Source organism: Alexandromys fortis, unplaced genomic scaffold (genome assembly GCF_014885135.2).
Source record: "Alexandromys fortis isolate MF-2015 unplaced genomic scaffold, M_Fortis_MF-2015_v1.1 scaffold_10, whole genome shotgun sequence".
NCBI classification, from domain to species: domain Eukaryota; kingdom Metazoa; phylum Chordata; class Mammalia; order Rodentia; family Cricetidae; genus Alexandromys; species Alexandromys fortis.
Window position 1 is genome coordinate 17819553 of NW_026067895.1, and position 23895 is coordinate 17843447.

General features: G+C 40.9%; 1 long non-coding RNA gene across 5 annotated transcripts in view; it reads right to left on the reverse strand.

Annotated features, from left to right (window-relative positions):
• LOC126511251 (uncharacterized) overlaps positions 1-23895 on the reverse strand; it is a 126164-nt gene that overhangs the window by 87628 nt on the left and 14641 nt on the right. For 3 of the 5 annotated variants that reach the window (XR_007594629.1, XR_007594627.1, XR_007594625.1), the window contains exon 1: positions 18237-18951. The exons of the other annotated variants lie outside the window; for them this stretch is intronic. This is a non-coding gene — a long non-coding RNA (uncharacterized lncRNA). Of the gene's footprint in view, positions 1-18236; positions 18952-23895 lie in introns of those variants that run through there. 5 annotated transcript variants of the gene reach the window in all.

The window sequence follows — 23895 nt, forward strand, 5'->3', positions numbered from 1 at the left end:
TCACTAAGGAGTTTTCCCAGAAATGGATTTTGACCTGTGAAAAAGACAGTACTGTTGAAGAACACTGTCTACCAGACATAACTTGGCCATTTTCTGTCTCAGTGGGAGCAGTGACTAACAAGAGATTGCATAAGACCAGGTCTTCTGATATTACTTCATGGGAGGAGGAGCTACAGAGAGCCACTAAATCTTCATCAGAGATTCTAATCATTCGGTTCCTTTTGTGACCCCCCCCCCACTCCCAGCTGTGCAAGACTCTGCCCTTAATACATGTGAGTTTTGAGATGCTGGAGTGTAAGGAGAAGAAAGCTAACTGAAGGGGGATCTCCATCTGTGTAGCTTTAGAAGCATGGTTACACATGCTGGTATTGGACCTTTTTTTTTTTTTTGATTTTTCGAGACAGGGTTTCTCTGTGGCTTTCGAGCCTGTCCTGGAGCTAGCTCTGTAGACCAGGCTGGTCTTGAACTCACAGAGATCCGCCTGCCTCTGCCTCCCGAGTGCTGAGATTAAAGGCGTGTGCCACCATCGCCCGGCTCTGGTATTGGACTTTTATGTGACATTGCTGTTTTAGGGTTACCCAGTGCCTATGAGTAGGCCCTTATCATATACCTGTAAATAAATCCAATAGACTCATGGATTCACTTTGACAGAGTTGTTCCTTTGATAAGTCATTAATCTTTTTTCTGACTTGAGTGAATGTTTGCTCATGCAACAAACTTAGAAATTAAAGTCAGCCTTAATTAGAAAAATGGATGCAGAAATCCAAAACTAAATCTTATGAAAGAAGCACAGATACTCTTTCAACTTAACATGAGACTTTTGAAAAGACAGAAAGTTAAAAAGTGACTGGATCTCAACAATATTATAAAACATGAGATATTTTATATGTTTGTTAGACATAACAAGCAAAGCTCAAACTCAAAATGAAACTCAAACAATGAGAAGTTTCCTCAACAGTAGCAGAAAATTGATTCATGATTGCTGAGAACACAATAGGGTGAACATTGGCTGTAAAGGAGGGTAAGGAACTGAGGGATAGACGTTTTCTGTTATATCTACCCTTGTGATTAAATGATTGAATATGTCTGTAAAAGTATACTAAAAATTGGTGAATTCTGGGCTGGTAAGATACTTTAGTGGGTAAAGGCCCTTGCTGCTAAGTCTCATAATCTGAGTTCAATACGTGATGAAAGCCAAGAGCTGACTTCCACAAGTTGTGTTTGAGTACCACAAGCACCATCTCTCTCACATACACACACACACACACACACACACACACACACACGTGTGTGTGTGCGCTTTTTAAATGTATGTAAATTTTGAAATGTAATATTTTTCAACTTGGTGAATTCTGTTGCACATGAACTACAGGGTAGACTGAACAAAATAGATCAGAAATGAACCCAGTCTTACATAATATCTTACTTTACAGCAAAAGGAAACTTTCTTTACAACTAAGTATACTCACAAAAAATAAATTAAAATGTTGGGCATTAATACTAAAAACTAGTGTAACAAAAGTTAACACATTCTTGGGCTACGTATCGTGGTTACTTAAGACAGAGCAGTTATCTGTTTACTTGCTTTTCTAAGACAATGAAAATGTGACATTTAGCCACCAGAATAGAACATATTAGAAATAAAAGAAGGGTTTAAGTCACAATGGCAAATAAAATAGTAACACAACCAAAAGAATTCTTGAAAAAAAAATCAATTTAAATAGCATCAAATACAACTTTAGAAATAAATTCAAATGTGCCATTAAGTTACCAAATATGTAAACTGCATTTGTCCAGAAAATGAAAGATAGGACCAAGCTGGGGTGTCCACTGCTGCCAAGGATTGTGCACAGCCTGGAGTAGAAGCACGGAAAAATGAGACATCAGACATGTGGTGACTCAGCCTTTACTACAGGAAGTTAAGCCTGAGGGCAAAGGTCATAGCAGAGTATCATAGGACACTAACTTGAGAGATACAAGTCCCTGGAAATTCACGTGTCTTGGTGAATAGCCACTGAGTTGAGTTAAAAGGAACAGCCTGACCAAAACCACAGAGAACTGATTAGCTGGCTCCTTTAAGGATGTGAGTAATTTTACATCGCGGCAGTGTTATCAACCGGGACATGAGTTTTGAGTAGATCTCATCTACTGACATAGATTCACTCATTCTCAATCTTAAGAGCCCAACATTCCAGAAGAGAATCATTTTGAAGGAAGTGCCTGACTTAGTGGCATCAATCTACCAGCCATTGCTAATGAGGTTTCTCCGTCTTCAAAACCATTGAGTGTCAAGAAGCTAGTTCAGCTAGTGTCCTCCAACTTAGAAGCCTCAAGTTGCTTATCCAGGGGATTTTGACAGCGACAGTTCACTTCTACATCCTACCTGGTTCTTTTCCCTTTTTCCAACCCAGGGTTCTCTGTGTAGCTCTGGCTGTCCTAGAACTCACTCTGTAGACCAGGCTGACCTCGAACTTATAGAAACCCACCTACCTCTACCTCCCTGACTGCTGGGATTAAAGGTTTGCACCACCATTGCCCGGCCCTACCTGATTCTTAAGACTGAAACTGCTCTGTGAATTTCTCTGAAAACTTATTACCTTATGCTATGACTCTATTTGCCTTTGGCTTGAGAGAAATGTGTTGTTTGCTACCTTATTGTTCTCACTCAGGTCTCAGGACTTCAGCACGTTTCGAATTGAGAGCCCATGTTCTTTTTTTGTTGTTGTTGTTGTTTTCCATGGCACATTGTTGGCTTGGATTTTGATTTACTATGACAAAAAACAAGCTTTGAATTAGTATCACAAAATCAGTTGCTGAACTATCTTAAAGATCATTTTAAAGTGACAGCTGACTTAAGAGTCCTTTGTGAAAAAGTGGGTTTCACTTTCGTTGTTTCAAAATTTCCCAAGACAAACACAAAGCAAACAAAAACAAGACTGTAAAATATGTCTGATCATATGCTACTCGAAGACCTAAGAGTTATTGACATTTCAAAATAGCATAAACCCAGTCCACTGGAAGTATTTCTGCAAAGATGAGGATGTGGATCTCAAATCTGCCTGCTTTTGTGTAAGTGCCTTCAGCGTAGGTGTGATGCTGGCCAGGAAACAGAGGACTTTCTGTAAATGCCCCAAACTTCTAAGAGAACATTCTTCTAGCCTTTCTGGTATTTCCTGCTGCCCAAGTTTAAAAAAAAAAAAATTCCTCTGTGACTTTCTAATTCCTTTTATTCCTCAATTATGCCTTAGGCTGGGTTCATGTTTTTGGCTCAATTCTAGATCCTCCAATGCTTCCTCTTCTTTTTCTCTTCCTCTTCACGTCAGTGCTCTGTCTGCCGCCTCTCCTCCTCATCTTCCTGTTCTCCTTCCTTCTCTCCCTGCCTTCCCTTGATTTTCCATTGAAAACTATTGCTCAGTAACCTCAGAGTTGACTCCCAGGGAAGAAAGCAAGGATGCCTGCTCCATGCTTTCACATGTACATCTCCACAAATTGCAACAACGTCTGCAGTGAAGAGCGTCAGTGTTAGCAATGAGACACGCACTTGTCACCACCTCAAGGGAGCACTTCCCTTGACTTCCACGTTATTATTCTTTCCTCTTTACAAGTAAAACCCCGAGAAACGAAGAACACTGCTGCTTTTAATCTTCTCAATTGCCAAGTTATTGTTTGACCACAATGCAGTTCTGGTTGTTATTATTATATTTGATTGTCAACATAACACAACTCAGAGTTATTCGGGAAGAGAAACCTCAACTGAGAAAAACGCCTCCATCCACATTGCCTATGGGCAAGTCTGTGGGGGCATTTTCTTAATTAATAATTGATGTGGGAAAGCCTGGACCATACATGGGATCAGGAGTGTCATTCCTGGGCAAATGAGACTGAGCTGTGTTTGAAAGCAGGCTGTGTAAGTCCTAAGTGCCTTATGTCATTGTGCCAGCAAGCCTTATTCCCCAGGGCCTCTGCTTCAGTTTCTGACTTGAGTTACTGGCATGACTTCCTTGGGTAATGAAGTAGGAACTGAGCATTTGTAGGGAGAAATGAACCCTTTCTTCTCAAGTCACCTTTGGTCATAATGTTTTATCACGGCGCTAGAAACCCTAACTCTGGTAAAGGTATAGATTCAGAATGTTCCATAGGAGAGCCAGGGTTTAAACTCAACTGTCCCATTCTCAAATTGGCATGTTCTGCCTTGCTTGAGTAAACTATGCTAGGATTGTGCAACGAGCAAGTTCTCAGGTTGGAATACAATAATGTCAACAGTCTCTTCCTTCTCAGGTTTTAGATGTGGGCCTAAGTGAAATGCTGTACTAGAGAGGCAGAGGCCATGGAGAGGCTGAACAGGAATGGTTTGGGTGAAACCCTGCATCACAATAGCAAAGGCTGTCTGATAGAGACATCTTGAGGACCGGTTAGTGATCAGTGGAGGAGTCCTGAAGGTTCAGCTGGACAGATGATAGGCATAGGGTTTGTGCTCCAAATTTGTCTTTGTCCACTTTCTTCTGGATTCTTTTTAAAAATACTTACTTACTTTTATGTGCATTAACATTCTGCCTCATGTGTGAGGATGTGCCCCCCCATTTCATGCATCTCTGAGGCTCATAGCGGAAGGAGGAGGGCATCAGATTCCTCGGAACTGGAAGTGCCGATGGTATGAGCTGCCATGGATAAGGGCTGGGAACTGAATCTGAGTACCAGAGCAACAAAGACTCTCAGCTGCTGAGTCATTTTTCCAGCCCTGCCTTCTAGATTCTTCTTGCATCTACGGTTGTTCTGCTTCCTCTGTTGTTCTTTCCAATTTCCCTTCATATTTGTTTAGTCTGTGGCCCATCTGAAAGCATGGGAGGACACATGCGTGGTAGAAAGACGTGGAGTTTTTCATCAAAGAGGCCAGCAGCGTCCATGAGGTTTTCTTTAGACTCTGACATTTCCTGTGTGGTTCCAGAATCACCTGAAGGCACATTTGAAAGGCAGATGCTGAAGTCCTGTGTCCGAATTAGAGAATCAAATTCTGTAGCTTAATAGGTGCCTTCAGTGAACCTTATATGTGCTGAAGGTTAAGAATCTAAGCTTTGACATTGAGAAATACCGTTATAGTCTTCAGTGTTCATAGCTGAGAACCACATAGTCCAGTTCTGGAAATCTCTCAAAAACCTCTCATAATTTTTAAAGTGAATTGTGTTGAACTGCATGCGTTGGTGTTATCTGCTGTGTATCGCTCGCAGGACACAGATTGGACACACCTGTTTGTTGCAGCAACACTTGAAACCCCAGGCTCCTCATTTGCAAAATGAGAAGAAAAATCCCGGTGCATGATTTACCTACATATTTATTCACTTATGCTTTTATTTGATTTTACTTGGGCTTTCTAAGACAGGATCTCACTCTGTTGCCCAGGCTAGTCTTGAACTTGTAGCAATTTTCCTGTCTCAGCCAACAAAACTCTCAGACTATAGATTTGTACCACCACACTCAGGGAGCTGGTAATTTTAGAGGGTACAAAATGCAAAAATCCTGGTAGCTATTCTATTGATATAATCAAATACAATTATATTATTATTTCAGTTCTCTGTAAGTATTATTATTTAGAAAACTCAGTTCTTTTTCCTCCTCCACTCAATTTTTCTTTTTCTTTCCTACAGATACTTACTATGATTTTTCCCATTTGCACACTAAAAGAAACCTCCCCTGCATCTACTTTGTCTCCACGGTAGTCACTCTTCTTCACCACAGTAGAGCATCTTGCAAGAGTCACCTGGACTCGGCTTCCTTCCTTCTAGTTCCTAGCTTCTCTCTAGCCTCATCCCCGCTCCAGCACCCAGTAGAGCCCTGTCCTCAGCAATCCACCTCAAGGACACAGACCGAGATGTTGCTAAACCCTGGTGACCACTTCCCTTCTTAGTTAATGCATCTTCAGCATTCTTCTGTTTGAAATGTACTTTCCATTTGATTCCAGGATACCATATCCACACGAATCTCCTCTTGGGTGTCTTTCTATCCCTTCTTGCTTTCTTCTGCTAGTACCTTTTCTCTCTCATATTTATTAATCTCAATGTGCTGCAGGGTGCAGTATTTGGGTGTAAACTTTGTCCACAAAGAATGACTCCCTGGGAACCTCATAAGGCAAATGAACCCAGCAAGACAGCAGCACTCCAAGCTTGTAAGATGGGAGTAATAACCAGAGTATTTAATTCGTTTACAGATTAATTTACTTGTTTGTGCATCTATTTTATGTTGGCTGGGTGACACCTAATCTCTTAGTCACACTGAGTGTCATATCCTGCCTCTCTTTGAAGGGTTTTGTCACGGTCACTTTCACCCCAAAGCTTTAACATTACAACTGACGTTTTGAGGAAGTCAATGCTATCCTCTTGAGATAGGCATCATTCTCTTCCACTGCACGTTAAAACACAGTCAAAAAGATGAGGAAGTGTCTGGATGAGATCTTGCTCCTGGCATTGTGTTTCCAGATAACATTTCAGAGAATCTGAGTCAGAGAAAAAGGGAAATGTGTAATGCTTCCACTTTGTCCCTTCCTGTCACCCTCTCTTCCTTCTGACCTTACAAATAGTTCAGAAAGATTCTTTCCACAGAAAGAACATAGGAAACAGAAGTTTGTTATATGACATGATCCCTCTAAAAATAAGGTCTGAAATACCTCATTGGAAAATGCATTTGCTTTTTTCTATGACTTTAAGAGAATGCCTTTGCAGCCTCAACCAAGAGACTTACTGGAATGTCACTGTAACTTCTGCAAAAAAGCCTTATTCGTGGCTCTTGACATTTTGTAGCAATGCTGTCTAACTCCTTTGAGTTTCATTTTCATTCTCTCAAAAATAGGCACAAAGAGCATTAGTTTGGGGGTTGCTGCAGACTTTGAAAATAAGACCTACAAAGAGCTTCCAGCAAGGTTTATATCTTAACATGGAACTTTAATCAAACCAGAATTTATAGACAAGTTTGCTGCTCTTTGCTCTCGGCAGGAAAGTAAAGGGTCGGCTCTCTGGGGAGGAAACCAAGGAAGGGACTCCACAGACTCTTAGTGCCACGGGGCTGTAGCAGCACTTAGCACACAGTCTTTACTATGACTCTATAAACCGAGTGAGACTGATTCCATCTCAGAGATGAGAAAACTCGGGCTCTGAGATGGTCAAACAACTGGTCGTTCAGTAAGTGACGCTCTACTGTTTAGTTTAGTAGGGGACACTCTATAGTTTCTAGTCTATTTCCAAAGAACCCACGGCTTACACTCTTTCCCTTCTAACATTCTGCTGTCACAAATAACAGCCCTCACTTCTCTACCTCGCCCTCCTCCTACCCCCACAATTTGCCTCTAATCAAATCATCCAGTCTGGGAAATGTGTCATCAAGCAAAAAGGCCCAGCCAGCTTCCAGACAGGAAATGCCCATTCCGGTCAGTTTCGTCTGCTAAGGCTTTCCATATCTATTCTGTTCACTTTATTCACGATGCCACTGCCCTTCCCCATAGCCAACACCTCCCTGAACCATCATGTCTTCCTCACTGGCCTCTGTGCCCCCAGCTTCCCAGCTATAGAGCTTACCCCCACTGACTTCCAACTACGGCTCAAATAACACGAGTGAACTTTCTCTTCCTGAAGCCTCTCGCTGTAGAGGGCACATCTAACTTTCCACCACCACGTTCTGCTGGTTTCCCACATTCTTTACATTCCTCCCCTTCCGTGTCCTCTTTGCTTTTGTCTAAGTGGGTTTCTCATTCTCCCTCACGGATGTCAGCCTCGGCCAGACTTAGCAGTCTCTCCCCGTGAGCTGAAGTACTGCGCAGATGAGCAGCTCATGGTCTCCCCCACTCTGTATATGGGAGGATAACTGAGACAATTTTTAAAGAAAAAAATCTTAACAAAGGATACCAAAATATGTACAAGTATACGGATATTTGCATCTTTCTCTTGATGTTCTACTTCTAAGAATGTCTGATAAAGATCATTGTAGGGATGAACACAGTACAAATAACATAGCTGTGTACAATTTTCCACAGTCATTAACATGAACATATTTTGAAAATTATGAAAAGCATTTAGGATTGTGATTATATCTCTCATATACATAAGTGAATGACTTGTTTTCAAAGTCACATGATTTTTTTTTGTTTGTAGCAGCATTTATTCACAAGGCTCAAAAAATACAAGCAACTCAACTGTCCATTGACGGATGAACAGACAAATACAGCATACATATTCAGTAGAATATTATTCAGACTTGAAAAAGAAAGAAAAATTCTGACAGATACTATAGTATATTTCAACAGTTCAGACTAAGTGAAATCAGCAAGTCACAAATTCAAATACTCCATGAAGGTCCTCGAGTAGACAAATTCATAAAAACAAGAATAACAGAATGACGGTCACAAGTCACGTGATTTTTTAAAAAATATTTAACACCATAGAAATGTTCTCGCAGATCACTCTTTTCCCAAGTATGACCACTAGTATGTTCCCCATGCTCCAAGGATTGACTCCATGCCTATGCTCACATTGGCAGCCCTAGCTGAACTGAATGGGTTGTGAAGAAAAAGGAGAAAGCACAAAGTTGGGAGGAAGATGTGTTGAAGAGAATATAATGGGATCTGTAGGAGGAAGATGGAGGTAAAAGTGATGATATTTCACTGTATACATGTATAAAATTTCAAGAGTAAGGAAAAAATTTAAATATTCTCACAATAGAAAAAGTGGAAACAATGGTAGGTTAAAAATATGTGTAGATATTTTAATTTTAATCATGTAAAAGTTGTACATAAACGCATATGTTCATTTAAGTTTCTGAAAACAAACATAAATCTAAATATTGATTGTCTTTTAGTGTGGAACGTGTAAGCTTGCTTAATTTTTTTTATACCTTAAAAATATATAGCAAGCCTTTACTATGATTTTGGTATAGTCCCTAAAAGTCCTAGTGTTGGAGATATAATCTGCAAATTTAAGTATTAGTGATATATAAAAGTGAGGCCTTTGGAAGCTAATTGGCTTTAGATGATGTCATGAGATTAGCCTGTTAAGTGACTTGGTGGGGAAAGGAAGAGCAGTCAAAGCAAACATATTTCTTCTCTCACTGTGTGATGCTCTCCTCCATGGTTTTCCAGATGCCAAGCTGATGTGGGATTCCCCTCTATGCTATGAATACCGTTAGTGAATAAAGAAACTGCCTTGGCCTGTTGATAGGACAGAACTTAGGTAGGCGGGGAAAACTAAACTGAATGCTGGGAGAAGGAAGGCAGAGTGTTTTGTTTTGATTTGATTTGATTTGTTTTTTTGAGACAGGTTTTCTCTGTAGCTTTGGGGCCTGTACTAGCTAGCTCTTGAAGACCAGGCAGGCCTTGAACTCACAGAGATCCACCTGCCTCTGCTTTCCGAGTGCTATGAATTTAACTGTACTCCTTGATGGTTGGTCCGTTCTGTTCTTATGTTTACCTCAAGGATCATAAACCCAAAATGAGAATTTAGGAAAGGATGATATTTGCAATCATATTTCTTGATTTTCTTCTAAATCCACATTTCAATCAATGTTGGTGAAAATGCAAACATCTAAATAGACTCTTGGGAAAATTCTTTACCTGAATCACTGTGCTCTAGGACAGCAGTTCTCAACCTGTGGGTCTCTGCCCCCTTTACATATCAGTTATCCTGTATATCAGATATTTATATTGCAATTTATAACATCAGTAAAAATACAGCTATAAAGTAACAATGAAAATAATTTTATGGTTGGAGGTCACCACAACATGGGGAATTGTATTAAAGGGTTACAGAATTAGAAAGGTTGAGAACCACCACTCTAGAGGATGGGAACAAAGATGTGAATATAAGGTTTAGAATGTCTGTAGTGCATTTCACTTGTATTTTAATAAATATAGTTTTCCTGAAGATCAGAGAGTAAAACAGCCCCAGGGTCAGCCTTTCAGATCAGGCAGTGGTGACACACACCTTTAATCCCAGTAGCCACACTAATTTGCCACAGAAACCAGGCGGTAGTGCTACATGCCTTTGATCCCAGCCCTAGAAAAGAATATAAGATGGGAGGAGACAGTTCTCAGACAGTCTCATTCTGAGGTTTCCTGGAGGCAGGATCATCATTTTTCAACTGAGGTCAAGATAAGAGCCTATGGCTGCTTTGCTTTTCAGATCTTCGGGTGATCTGAATTTTCTCTCTGAGTTTTAATAATCATGCTTCAATTGGCACCCAACTTTTGGGGTAAGAATTTATGAAAAATCCTGTTTACCTGAGGCTTTTTAGCCACTAGCACAGGCCAGACCCAAACCCAAACCTAACCACCAGGGTTCAGGAGAAAAATTAGAGTTCCTTGCTCCCATCTACCCCTGCATAGCTTCCATGTAAAAATGGAAAATACACAGAGAATCTGGATACTGTATGTTGTTGTGCTGTCTTTGAATTGTTTGATGGCTGAGGAAAGAGCAACAGCTACTAAAAGACATTTGATTATAAATACTGCTGATTAATCAAATCTATTTCAAAAATGCTTTGACTTTAAAATTTAGGTCAAAAGGTATACTACTTTGGAGAAGAGGTTTTGCTTTTGTTTTCAAAGGAATGGAAGGCTGTGGAATCATTCTGGGTTAAGAAAAATAAGGTTTAGTCAAGGAAGACCCCTTGAAAACGGCCTGTGGGAAGAGATGGTCCAGATGATTCAACATTTAAGAGGACCTTCTTTGCAATTTCCTCTGAGTTTTACATTCAGAATAGCCTCAAGACTGCTGACTGAGATGATCCAGAATCACAGAATATTCTAGTCAGGACTTGACCATAATCCTAAATTTTCTTTGGGTCCCCATAAGATCATGAATGCCCACAATCATCAGGAAGTAGCCTAGAAAACTATACTCACATTTCCCCCCCAAAAAATGGATTCTGGATGTTTGTCTTTATTTAGAGTGTTGATTACAAGTTGTTATGGATAATGTTCAGGAAAAAAAGCTGAAAAAAGGAGATTAGATTCAGAGTTCTTGTTTTGAAAAGAAAAAAGGGGGAAGTGCTATGGGATAATGCTCTTGTACCATGTAAAGATTAGTCACTTGTATTGGTTTAATATAATGCTGATTGACCAGTAGCCAGGCAGGAAGTATAGCAGGGAGACCAGAGTAGGAGAATTCTGGGAAGAGGAAAGGCTCAGTCTGCAGTCACCAGCCAGAAGGAGAGGAAACAAGATGACAATGCCTCACTGAGTAAGGTACCAAGCCACATGGCTAAACATAGATAAGAATTTTGGGTTAATTTAAGTTGTAAGAGCTAGCTAGAAATATGCCTGAGCCACTGACCAAACAGTATTGTAATTAATATGGTTTTTGTATGATTATTCCTGTCTGGGTAGCCAGGAAACAAAAGTGCAGTGTCTGTCTACACACGTTACTTTTTTTCATTATTGTAATCAAACACTTTAAAGAAACTTAAACAAGAGCATGCTTATTTTAGCTCATGTTTCATAGAATTTTAGTCCATCATGGCATGGAAGGGATGGTAGAAGGAACATAAGACAGTTGCTTATTACATCTTAGTGTGTTGGGAAGCAGAAAGCAAGACCAAAAGCAGTGCTAAACCAGGCCCCTCAAAGGACTGTCCCCTTGGTCATGTCTTCCAGATAGACATCAAGATCCATGACTTCTTTACACATTACCACTAGTTCTTCCTAATTACTCTTCCTATTTCACTGAAGGAGAATGATCTGATGTTTATTCTAATTCCAGATGCCTAGATGTAGGCATTTGTTTTGTGGAGAATTTACTTATATTTTTAGTGCTTTTTTTCTGAAATTCATGGTAGATTCTGTTTCCAGAACAGTTATCTAAAGAATATGAGTAGGAGTCATTAATATATCTGGTTCGTGGATTAACCACTACTGTAGAGCAACAGTCCCAAACTAGTCCTGTAGCTTATTCTCATGACCAATGACACACAGCAGGAATTCCACAAGAAATCAAGGAGTAAATCCATGAATGGACAAATGTGTATTTCAACACGTGTGCATGTAGTTGAAAAACAAATGTGAGCCAACACCCTGAGTATATGAACACAGTCAGGACCCTTAGTTTCTACATGGGTACACCACGTTATCAATATGATCCATACTAGAAGGCATGCACCAAAATAGAAAGGGGAAACATGAGATTACATGGAAGCAAAAATAAGGTGTCTGATGTTGTCCTCTCAAATTGCATAAGAAATAATGTCAGTCATAGGGAAAGGACTTTAGAGGAAGCAGAGGCAGAGCCAAGGGAAATACCAGAAGTGATCTCAAACCTCCATTCTTCATCTCATAAACTGCTAAAAGCTGAAGGTTCCATAGCCTCCCATCCTCTCACCTCTCCCTGGCCCCTAATTAGGAACATGAAGTTCTTTGCAGAACAGTGGGTCCCATACTCTTAGAAATACCATGTTTCTTCCTTGGGAAGTCAGTAGGTAGAAAAACCGCACCTATCCAAGACTACATACTGGTGTTCATGTCTTCAAAGTAGGTAGATACAGGTTAAAAAGCACATTAAAGATTTTTGAAATTTGTTTTTACTTAGTGTGTGTGTGTGTGTGTGTCTGTCTGTGTGAGTTGCAGTATATGTATGTGTACATGTGGATGCAAGTACATATGTGTATGGAGGCCAGAAGTTGACATTGTTATTTTTCTCAATCACTCTTTCCCCATCTGAGTCAGAGGTTTTTGTCCAACCCACAGATTCAGCTAGACGGATTGGCTAGTGAGTTACAGGGATGTACCTGACTTTGCCTGGGCCTGCCTCCACAACTGTATTACAGACATGTGCTGCCACTCCTGGTTTTGGATCTTGGAATTCAAATTCAAGCTTTCTTGCATGTGTAGCAAGTACCATACCAACTGAGACATCTCAGTCCTCACAACTGGAAAGTTTTAAGTGGCCCATAACGACTTTATATTTTTGTAGAACAATATCTATAAATAAAATGTTTAAATCGGGGGCAATTAGACTGTTCATCCCCTCAAACATTTCCCGTTTCCCACACATTGTCGTCAGACACTGAAATCACTGTAGCCTTACACACCTCAGCTCCTTCTCCTGCTCTGAGAAGCACAGACATGTCAGTGTCAGCTTGCTCTCTGCTTCACATGGCTGGGGACAAGTCAGGCATTCTCTACAGCAACCTGAGGACTTTCTAGAGAAACCTTTCTGACCTCAGGGGATTAGGACAGCGATCACTAGAACAGGAAGAGGAGAGCAACCTCTTAGGGAAAATATTAAATGAAGGAAGATCAAGGCAGTAAAGAACCATGTGGTCCTGGTTCTAGGAGAAGTTGGTATTAAGTCAAAATTGAAAGATTAAGAAAGGAGAAGACAGGAAAGCAGTGGATTGAGAGAACTGGTGAGAGCAAAGGATGAGAGAAGCAGAAAGTCACTGGGTAAAAGCTGCGTCCTCTTGCCTGTTTCCCAGCAGATTCCAGAGGACCCAGGATGCTTCAAGTCACGTTCATTTCCACTGTTTCCTCAGATGGGCTCCATGCCAAGCCCTGTGCATGCCCTTTATTCCCTTTAAATAAATATTTTATAGGTACAGATCTTTGCTCGGGATTTTGTTCACCAGTAAAATGCATATCAACCTTCAGTAAAAGTCTGAGCTAGTCACAGATTTGATGTTTCCTCACATTGCTTTATACTCGGCAAATCAGAGCAACTGTACTTGTTCAGTTAGCCTGGTCAGAGCCATAGCCATGTCTCTGATGTGATGTATTCTGAATAATTAAGTTCTATTTGAAGGTCGATAAATTCAGAGGAGTCCACTGTTAAGAACAGTAAGAAATGCTAGCTTTAATGACAGAAAAGTTTAGAATGTATGGATGATTTAAGAAGCACAGAATTTCACCGAAGAATAGTAGTGAACAAATTGCAAAAGCCAAAATGCCAAAAACAGCCACTGCCAGTGAGACAGTCTTTTCCAAAATGGAAAACCAGAGAGGAAACCAAAGGGGTGGGGAAGGAGGGGTGTGGATCTGGATCTGGGGAGAGTTTGGGGAAGACATTGGGATGAACATGATCGAGATACTTTGTATAACATTCTCTGAGACTTAATAAGATTAATTTTTAAAAGTAAAATAGAATTTGACAGCTGGGATTCTGTTTCTCTGTGTGGTATAAGGGGATGATCATTGCTGAAAGGACTTCTTTTTTTAACATAATTTCTTTATTGATTTGTTGGGAAATTCACATCATTCACCCTAATTCTGCTCATCTTCCAGTCCCCCCATATCCTCCCCTCACCCCTGCAGAGCCACCCAATTTTTTTTTAAATCAAGACAGTACAAAACAAACATACAAACAAAAATATGAACAAAACAAAACAAAAAACCCTCTTGGCTTCTCCATCTTTCCTGCCCCTCCAATACCACTTCATTCATTCTTCTGGCATTGGCAGTAGTAGGTCACATAGTCCAATCAGCTTTACTAGCAAATGTTCCTTGCAATGAGTCACCAATCAGGTTCAAGGCCTCTGACTTCTGATACACCATCATCCCTGGATCCTTACCAAAACTCCTCTGGGATATCCCTGGGCCGCCTGAGCCTTGGAGATCCTGTGGGTATCTTTCCTGAGGACCAGTCTCTTCACCAGCCCCAGCAGGTCTTAGATGGGATAGATTTTAGGGCAGGCCAAACCAAAGCCCTGTTTGGGCCTGGGACCAGCCTCCTCAGACAAGGGGACAGAGCCAGCTCCCCTAAAACTATGCCATCAGGGTCAGTTTTCCCTCTCACGCCTGTGGTTTGAGATGGGGTCATCTCTCAAGAGGGCAAAGACCAGCTCTCTCTTGGCCAGAGAGAGACAGGGCCAGCTTTCTCGGGGCCATAGGATGCTTGGGTGGCTCAGCATGACCCTCTGATTTCATCACACATGGTTCCTAAGGTCATTGAGGTGACACAGGCCACAGATGTCAACACAGATGCCAACTACAGCTGGACAATGCACCCAGATATGGCTCTTGGCAGCATCTTGGGCCTGGATGACATCCTGGTTCCAGGTGAAAGTTCTTGTAGCGGGGTCAATAATGGCTACTTTGATTTTAGGACCCTACATATCTATGTGAACACTGTTAACTCACCCAACAGTCCCACCAGCAGGTGTAATTTTGGTTTCCAAAAGAGGAAAATGGAAAATAACCAATAATAATGCCAAATAACCCACCCAAAGGCACAAAAGCAATAAGCAGTGTGGATAGGAGACAAATAAAGATATGTCTAATATTAATGCTAGGTCTTATATCATAAGGAAACCATATGCAAGAAGACTGTCCATTACCAATCCTTAGACCATGGGGTTAGTTGACTATGCTATACCAATAACCCTATCCCTAGCCTGTTTTTCCCTCCAACTTCAAGTCTTTTAATCTGTATATGATTGACCATAAAATATTTTTAAAATACTATATAAACATTTATATATTTAATTACAAGCAAGTGCTTAGATATTCATTATAATTTGATTTTTATGTTAGCATACAAATAATGTGTTTCATTGTGGTGTTTTCACAGTATGTCATTAGACTGGTCCCTCCCACACTGCCCTTTCTTTCCCTCTGGCTGTTTTCTCTAGATAGTTCCCACTACTGCTTTGATTCCCATGCATTCCGTTAGCCCCCTTCCCCACCTTACTTAAAATGATGTTACATGCAATATTTGCGAGAGAAAAGTAGCCAGGCATAAAGGTAAGTGCTGCCACTCAAACATGTCTACACAGATGAGCCTTTCAAGCTGGCTTTGTAAATATGCGGTCTGAAACTCCCATTGGGAGATCAAGCCAGTCAGACAATCGATAGTACTTTGCTGAACAAACACAGCTGTGCATCCCAGAAAGTCCAAAATAGAAAAAACTGTAGGCTGGTGATGTGTGATTCTGAAATATTGCAATGCATTGGCTGGATGATGTTGATCTGCCAAGCCAAAGGCAAAGAAAAGGCTAGGTAAGATGCTTCCCACATGACTCAGACCCCTTACCCTCTGGCACCTCCTGATTTAACTCAGGCCTGGTCTTATACCAGAAGGCACCAGGCCAAGTGTGCCAACTCAGAGTCTCCCAGTTTCATCTGTAGCTTGTACCTTCACTCTACTCCTTGAATCTCATTTTATCCAATATAAAAAAAAAAAAACCTACTGGAGACAGATTAAAAGGCTTAATGCCAGTTCTGTTCGAAACACTTAACATATACTTCTTTTATGCTTCTAAGTGTACAGCACATAGCCACTCTTGTACAACAGCCAGCTAGAACGTTTCAACCTATGCCCATTGAATAGACACTCCCTCATTTCCCATGTTCTCCTACAGTCAGTGGCAACCACCATTTTCTTCTGCTTCTATGAGTTTGCTTCCTTTAGCTGCTTTGTGTACATAGAACGGAATGGTATTTATCTTCTTGTGGTTGGTGAGCTACACTTTAATTACCCTTAGCATGAGGGGCTCAAGTTCCATTATGGGGGTGGGTTCTTTAACCACAGATTTTCAGGGATGTATCTGCATCCTCACTGTTGTAAAGAATGCCCCAGTGAAAACGAGCACATAACCATCTCCTTAAGAACCTGCTTCAAAGCTGGGTGGTGGTGGCACACACCTTTAGTCCCAGCCTTTTGGGAGGCAGAGGCAGGCAGATCTCTGAGCTCAATGCCAGTCTACCAAGGCTATAAAGAGAAACCATAATTTGAAAAACAAAACAAAAAATCCTGTTTCAAATCTTTTAGATCTATATACTGAATTAGGGTTCCGAGGTTATTTGATTGTTTGATTTTTTTGAGGGAGTTCCATTCTGTTTTCTGTAGACTCTGTATTTTATAGTCCCACCAACAGCATCCAAAGGTATCTTTTACTTAACATCCTCTCCAACCCTTCCCATGAATATTTTATGGGTTTTAATATTTGTCATTAAAATGGTTAGAAGCAGTTTTCCTTAGTTTTTTTTAAAGATTGTTTATTTTTATTTTATGTGTTCAAGTGCTTTGCCTATGTGTACTTCTGCATGCCATATTGTGTAGTGCTCTTGAAAGCCAAAAGAGAGTGTCAGACCTTAAAATAGGGCTATAGATAAGTATATGTGGTATGGGAAGTCCTTCTGTATATGTGTTGCTTTTATTGGTTATTAAATTTAAAAAAAACTGCTTTGACCTGTGATAGAGCAGATAGATCTAGGCGGAGAGGGGAGAGGGAACTCAACTGAATGCTCGGAGAAATAAGGTGGAGTCAGGGAGAATCCATGTGGTCACTGGGGACAGATGCCTCCACTGGAGCGGAACCATAATTTTGCCAGTAGGCCACGACCTCATGGTGATGCACAGACTAATAGAGATGGGCTAGTTTAGGATATAAGAGCTAGCTGCAATATACTTGAGCTATTGGCCAAACAGTATTGCAAATAGTATAGTTCCTGTGTGATTATTTCAGGGCTGAGCAGCCGGGAATAAACTAACAGCCTTTCACCAATATATAAGACCCTGTGAGTGCTGGAAATCTAAACTGGGTCCTCTGGAAAAGCAGCCACTGGTCTTAACCATGGTACCATCTCTCTACTTCTTCTCCTCAGTTTTGATTGTCATTTTACTGATGATTATTGGTGTTGAACATCTTTTTCTATGGTTCCTGAAGAACTAGTAAAGAACAGCCTAAGCTAAGACTGAGCTGTCATAATTAATAATAAGTCTCTGGGTTAATTTAAGGGCTGGCAGTACTGATGAAAAAGTACTACTAGGAAGGATGATCTCTGCAATAGTGGAATAAACCCTCCTACATCAATTAACAATCAAAACAATGTCCCACGGGCATGTTCACAAACCAGTATATAATTGAAACAATACTTCAATTTAAGTTTTCTTTTGCCAACTAACTCTAGGTTGTTTTAGCTTGATAATGAATATAATGAATACAATTCACCTTTTGTCAGCTTGACATGTAATTACATCATTGTTCGACTATGATCTTTCCTTGTTTCTCCTCAAGATCTCTCTCACTTTAATGTCATAGTATAAAATACAGCATAGCTTTAAAAGTCCTACAGTCCCCAAAGTCCTAGATCACTTAAAAAATCTAGAGTTCCTTAACTGTGGGATCCTGTAAAATCAGAAACAAATTCCACACTTTCATATTCCAAAAGGGAAGAATTAGGGTATAGAAAAAATCAGATTACAGCAAAACCACAGTCCAGAAGTATGAATCCATTTCATCTAGCACATTGTCTGGCATATAGAACTCACTCGTGATCTTCTGGATTCCAAAAAGCTTTTCTGTCTCTACTGATCCCAGCATGTAAGACTTGCATCATAGGCTTAGGTGGGCTCCACACCACAACAGTTGCTGTCCTCGGCAGACATCCCATGGTTCTGGCATCTCTGTCTACTGGGGTCTTCACCAAGACTGAGGTGGCACATTCCTCAATGTCCCCTCTTGGCCTTGTTTCAGGGAACCCAATCCTGCCATATAGTGGGAGCCTTCAGATATTCTCCATGACTCACTCAGTCTTTCATAACTGGTGTCCTGTGGAAGACACTTGTACACTGCCAAATTTGACTGCTTGTTCCAGATCAGCATTGCCTGCCTTGGGCCACAGTCTCTGTTGTGAAATGATTGTCCCAAATGAAGCAGTTAATTTATTTCACCCCAATCATGTTAATTAAAAAAAAAAAAGATCATAGCTGATTCAGCTCAAGATACAAAAACTCCACTGTTTCAGTAAAGTGTAAAAACTTTACATACGTGCTGCTGGTCTCTTGTTAATCACAGGTGATTCTTCAGCCCCTGTTGACCAGAAACCACCACCAATTCTTAATCCAAAATATTACACAAAACACTCAAGAGAATCTTTGCTTCCCTCTGAATCAGGCCCCCATTTTCTGCTTTTCTTTCAGCTTCTCTCTGCTAAACTCCCACACTAATCCACAAAGCACTTTGCATTCAGCAGGCTTATGTAGCCCAAAGTTCCAAAGGGTCCCACAGTCTTCCCCAAAAACAACATGGTCAGATTCATCACAACAACAAATTATAAAATAAAATGTTTTATGAGCAGCAGGAAAAGAAAAGCTTGAAAAAATATGTTATCTTTTAGATTCTAGAATGTAGTCTATTTCTAGAATAACTAGGGTAACCGTAGATGGATTTAAATCACGTAGATCATTATCGAGCCTGTTGCTTCTATAGTATCCTTCTTGTGAATGTGTCACTGCTAAAACAAGAAGGCTGCTGGGTGGTGGTGGCTCACGCCTTTAAGCCCAGCATTCGGGGGGCAGAGACGGGCAGATCACTGTGAGTTCGAGGCCAGCCTGGTCTACAGAGCAAATTTCAAGACAGGCCCCAAAGCTACAGAGAAACTTTGTCTCAAAAGAAAAAAAAAAAAAGAAAGAAGGAGGAGAAGGAGGAGGAGGAAAGGTACTTTTATAGTGTTTTGAAGAGCTCCATCTGATGTTCATCAGCTTCTATAAAACTGCTAGTTTTCCCAGCATACAAAGAAATTCCAGAGGACGCTCAGGCACATCTGCTTCTTCTTTGTGGTTCTCATATGGTTATATAATAACGACTGCATTTCAAACACACCACTCATCAGGGGTTAATCTTGTTTGTTAACTTGGTTAGATTTAATCTCACCATAAAAAAGACCTCTGGGTACATCTGTGAGGGAGTTTCTGGATTAACTGAAGAGCAATTAACTGACCTGATTTGAAGTATTCCAAGACATATGGGAGTCTGCTGGAATATAGGCAAGAACACACAGTTTATATGCATGAGCAAAATCCCCCTCTTCTACTCTGTCATGTTCCCATTTCTCTTTTCCCGGGACCCTATCATCTTTCCCAATTCATTGCTTTCCTGTCTTCTGCTTTCTTAATCTCTCAATTTTGATCCAATACCAACTTCCCATCGACCCAGGACCACATGGTTCTTGACTGCCTTATCTTCCTTCACTTAATGGTTCCCATAAGAGGTTGTCCTCCTCTTCCTGTTCTAGTGATCGCTGTCCTAATCTCCTGAGGTCAGAAAGGCTGCTTGAGAAAGTCCTCAGGGAGCTGTAGAGAATGCCTGACTTGTCCCCAGCCATGTGTAGCAAAGATCAAGCTGACAATGACATGTCTGTCCTCCTCAGAGCAGGAGAAGGAGAAGGAGCTGAGGTGTGTAAGGCTACAGCAATTTCAGTGTCTGACGACAATGTGTGGGACATGGGAAATGTTTGCAGGGATGACTAGTCTGATTGCCCCGATCCAACCACTGCATGTAGACATACTTGGATCCTTATGTTGGTGCTTTTCAAGTTTTTTCATTCTAGCAAAGAGAAAATCAGTGAATCCACCCTAAAAATATGTGCTCAGCAGTGCCAAGAATACATTTCAGCTGCACAGCTGACATTTACAGTAAACTACGCAGCCATATGTGTGACGCAAAAGTAATCTTTCTTTCTCCTCATCCTTCATTAGCCAAAATGTGTTCACATACATGGACACATTCAGCTTTCATCCCTCAGGCTCCTCTGTCACCCTAGGTACTGAAGTGGTTGCTTATTCCCTCTTCATGGATTATGTTCATCCTTTGGCATCTGTATCCAGTCCTCTTAAGAATCTACACTGTAGCCAGGCGGTGGTGGCACACGCCTTTAATCCCAGCACTCGGGAGGCAGAGGCAGGTGGATCTCTGTGAGTTCGAGACCAGCCTGGTCTACAAGAGCTAGTCCCAGGACAGGCTCCAAAACCATAGAGAAACCCTGTCTCAGAAAAAAANAAAAAAAAAAAAAAAAAAAAAAAAAAAAAAAAAAAAAAAAAAAAAAGAATCTACACTGCAGGCAAGAATCTACACTGCAGGCAAACTTTCCTTTCCAGTCCACCAGTTTTCAGATAATAGGCATGAAGACTCAATACGAATTATAGCTCTTTCTACTTGAATTAATATATATTTCTTATCTAAGTTCTGCCACACGGCTCATGGCTCATTACCTCATTTTGTACACATCCTGTTTCCTCTGTGTCTGACTGGTGACTTCCAAGCCTCCTTTCCATTATTCTCCTAGTCTGGCCCTCCTGCCCAGTCTCTTCCTGCCCAGCTATAGGTCAGTCAGCTCTTTATCGACCAATGAGAACACTATAAATTTACAGTGTACAAAGACTGTTCCATAGCACTAAGCCCTCTACTTATCCCTCCTTATCAAACAGGCTTTAAAAGTCAAGTCTACATGTAGGTGTAGGTGGTACATTCAAAGAATTTAGCTGCTAATGAAGGAAATGGGAGAACTGAGGCCGAATGTGGAGGCAATCGGTGAGAGGAACATGAGGATGAGAGCTATTAAAACATGTTGGATCAGGCAATATGGCTCAGCGATAAAGGTGACTGCCAACAATTCTGATGGCCCAGGCTCCATTCCCAGCATCCACACACAGGTGGAAGGAGAAAGCTAGTTCCTACAAGTTGTCCTCGGGCCGCTCTAGCCCTCTAGCCTCACCAATGCATGTGCTCCCCCCCGATGCAGAAAATGTTTGAAAAATTAAATATTTTGGAAAGCATTTTAGAATGGTATGAAAAGGGCCAGAAATGAAGCGTGCCTAGGAAAGAGGACAGAATTGCAGGAGCTTCATCCTGCGGTGGGAGAGGAGGGTACGGGATCCAGAAGACAAGCGGGGGGCTCAGCTTTGCATAGAGGCCTGGTTATTCACCTTAGGAGGGAAAGCAGATGGAGGTCTGGAGGACAGGTAGAGAAAATGTCCACATAGCTTCCTTTTCCATAGAAAGCAAGAGATCTGGGTGAAATATAGAGAAAATGCTGGAAACGGAAGGGTGAGAAGGGTCGTCAGAGGAGAGAAGGGGCTGGCCTGTTAGAGCTCTGTACTAAATATCCTGCTGAGGTTAATCACCTTAGTCACCTCGATGAGGAAGCATGCTGGTCAGTAGCAAACATGCTAACATTTTTATCACTAAACTTGTGATACCAACTACTAGTACATTTTAAAACATTTTATCAATTACTTAGAAAATGCATACACTCTGTTTCAATCTTCTTCACCCCATATGTCCCCCCCCACCTCCTCCAAGATCCAACTCTACCCCCACAATTATTCCCCCAACTTAATATCCTTTAAAAAAAATCAAATAGAGAAAAGATGAACATTGAGTCAAATTTATGCTGCCTGCATACGTGCGGCTATGAGCCTATCCACTGAAGTGTGATTGGCCTACCAGGGGCCACCCCCTTCTAACAACTGACCCTTGCTCTCCCAGCAGGTACCAGTTACCTAGTTTCCTCGGCTAGCGGTAGTACTTCACGCCCACTCCCTGCTCCATGCTCACGTGTTGCCCGGCTTGCCCTTGCACCACCTCAGGCATGCTGTCACAGCTGCTCTGAGGTCATGCGCGCCACTGCCCCATTGTGTCTGGAAAGGACCATTTCATCACGGTCATCCCCCTACCTCTGGCTCTTACAATCTTTCTGCCTCTCTTCAAAACAATTCCTGGGTTTTCATAGGTGGCTGGCTTTGGATCTCTGTGTTAATGGTCATTTATTACAGAAAGAATCCTCTCTGATGAGGGTTGAGAGAGGTACTACCTAGGGGTAAAGCGATGTCATTAGGAGTTGGTACAATGAGATTTTTTTGAATTAAGTAATAATTTAAAGCAATTATGATAAAGTATTTCTCAAAGAATATCTAGTTCTAAAATGGCTGCTAGATATGGCATTAAGTCACCCTAAAGAATATCGTCACAATGAGTTAGGAGTTATCTTTATGTTATGGACTTTGGCAATTTAGAGGCTGCATGATGCAAAAACAAGCCACTGTGTTTTCCTTGGTCTATTTCTGCATTTTAAATTTTGATGTTAAAATTACTTAAACACAGCCTCTTACATACACACACTTACATGCACAGACAGAAACATGCACACATATGCACACACTCATACACACAGGCACACTCAATGCACACATACACAAACATGCACATGCACACACTTTCTAACTGTCTGTTTCATGAGAACTACCACTATAACTAGATCTCAGTGTAGTTTCTCTGCCCTGTGAAAGTAACCATAACTAGAGTGTGTGATTTTGCTTAGGTTGCCTTATTTGATAGTATTGTGCTCTGATAATTAATTTAAATGAATTGTCTCTGTTTCCTGAAAGAAATAAATACCTTAGCTTCCTTTGGTAAATTTGATCCTTACCCCAACAACTAAAAGTTTAAATAAAATCATAGACCACCATCTCTTCTTTAAACAAGAATTCAGAAGTATAAACTTATTTAAATGACTTTGATAAGCTTCAAAATTATAAAGGAACATTTTGATAGCAAATTAAGGTTAAGGAGTGATAAAAGGCATTTTATTGACTAACTTTTACAAAATTCTCAATTTCAAGAATTGTTTCAATAGACAGCAGCAGGGCTCCATATGTTTCCAACCTTAGAATAAATCCTGTTGCTGTTTAGTTTAATCAAGAATTCTTGAAAAATTAGCTTTGAAAACACATTTACTCACTCTGTGAATGAGCCTGGTTATGGGAAGTGCTTTTAGGATTCATAAGTTTTAACAATTTGTTAACTTTTATGTAAAAAATAAATCTTAAGATGATAACATTTATTCGCCCCTTGACAGTCGCCATTATTTTATGGGCTCCAGCAGACATTTAAGTTTTATGACACTCTTTGGGAAACAGGCTTATTCACCGGACAAAGGCGGACTTTATCCAGGGGGACTGGCGTCCAACGTCGGGCTATTTTGCCCCCGACTCAAGCGCGTAGCCTGCTAGCTAACACAGCACGCTCCCGGGTGTCATTTTCTTAGTTTATGACTCGGGCCCCAGGGCTGAGTCCGAGATACACTCTGCCTTCAGGCCCATAATATCCAGAGAGGCAGGCAGATCTCTGTGAGTTCAAGGCCGGCCAGGC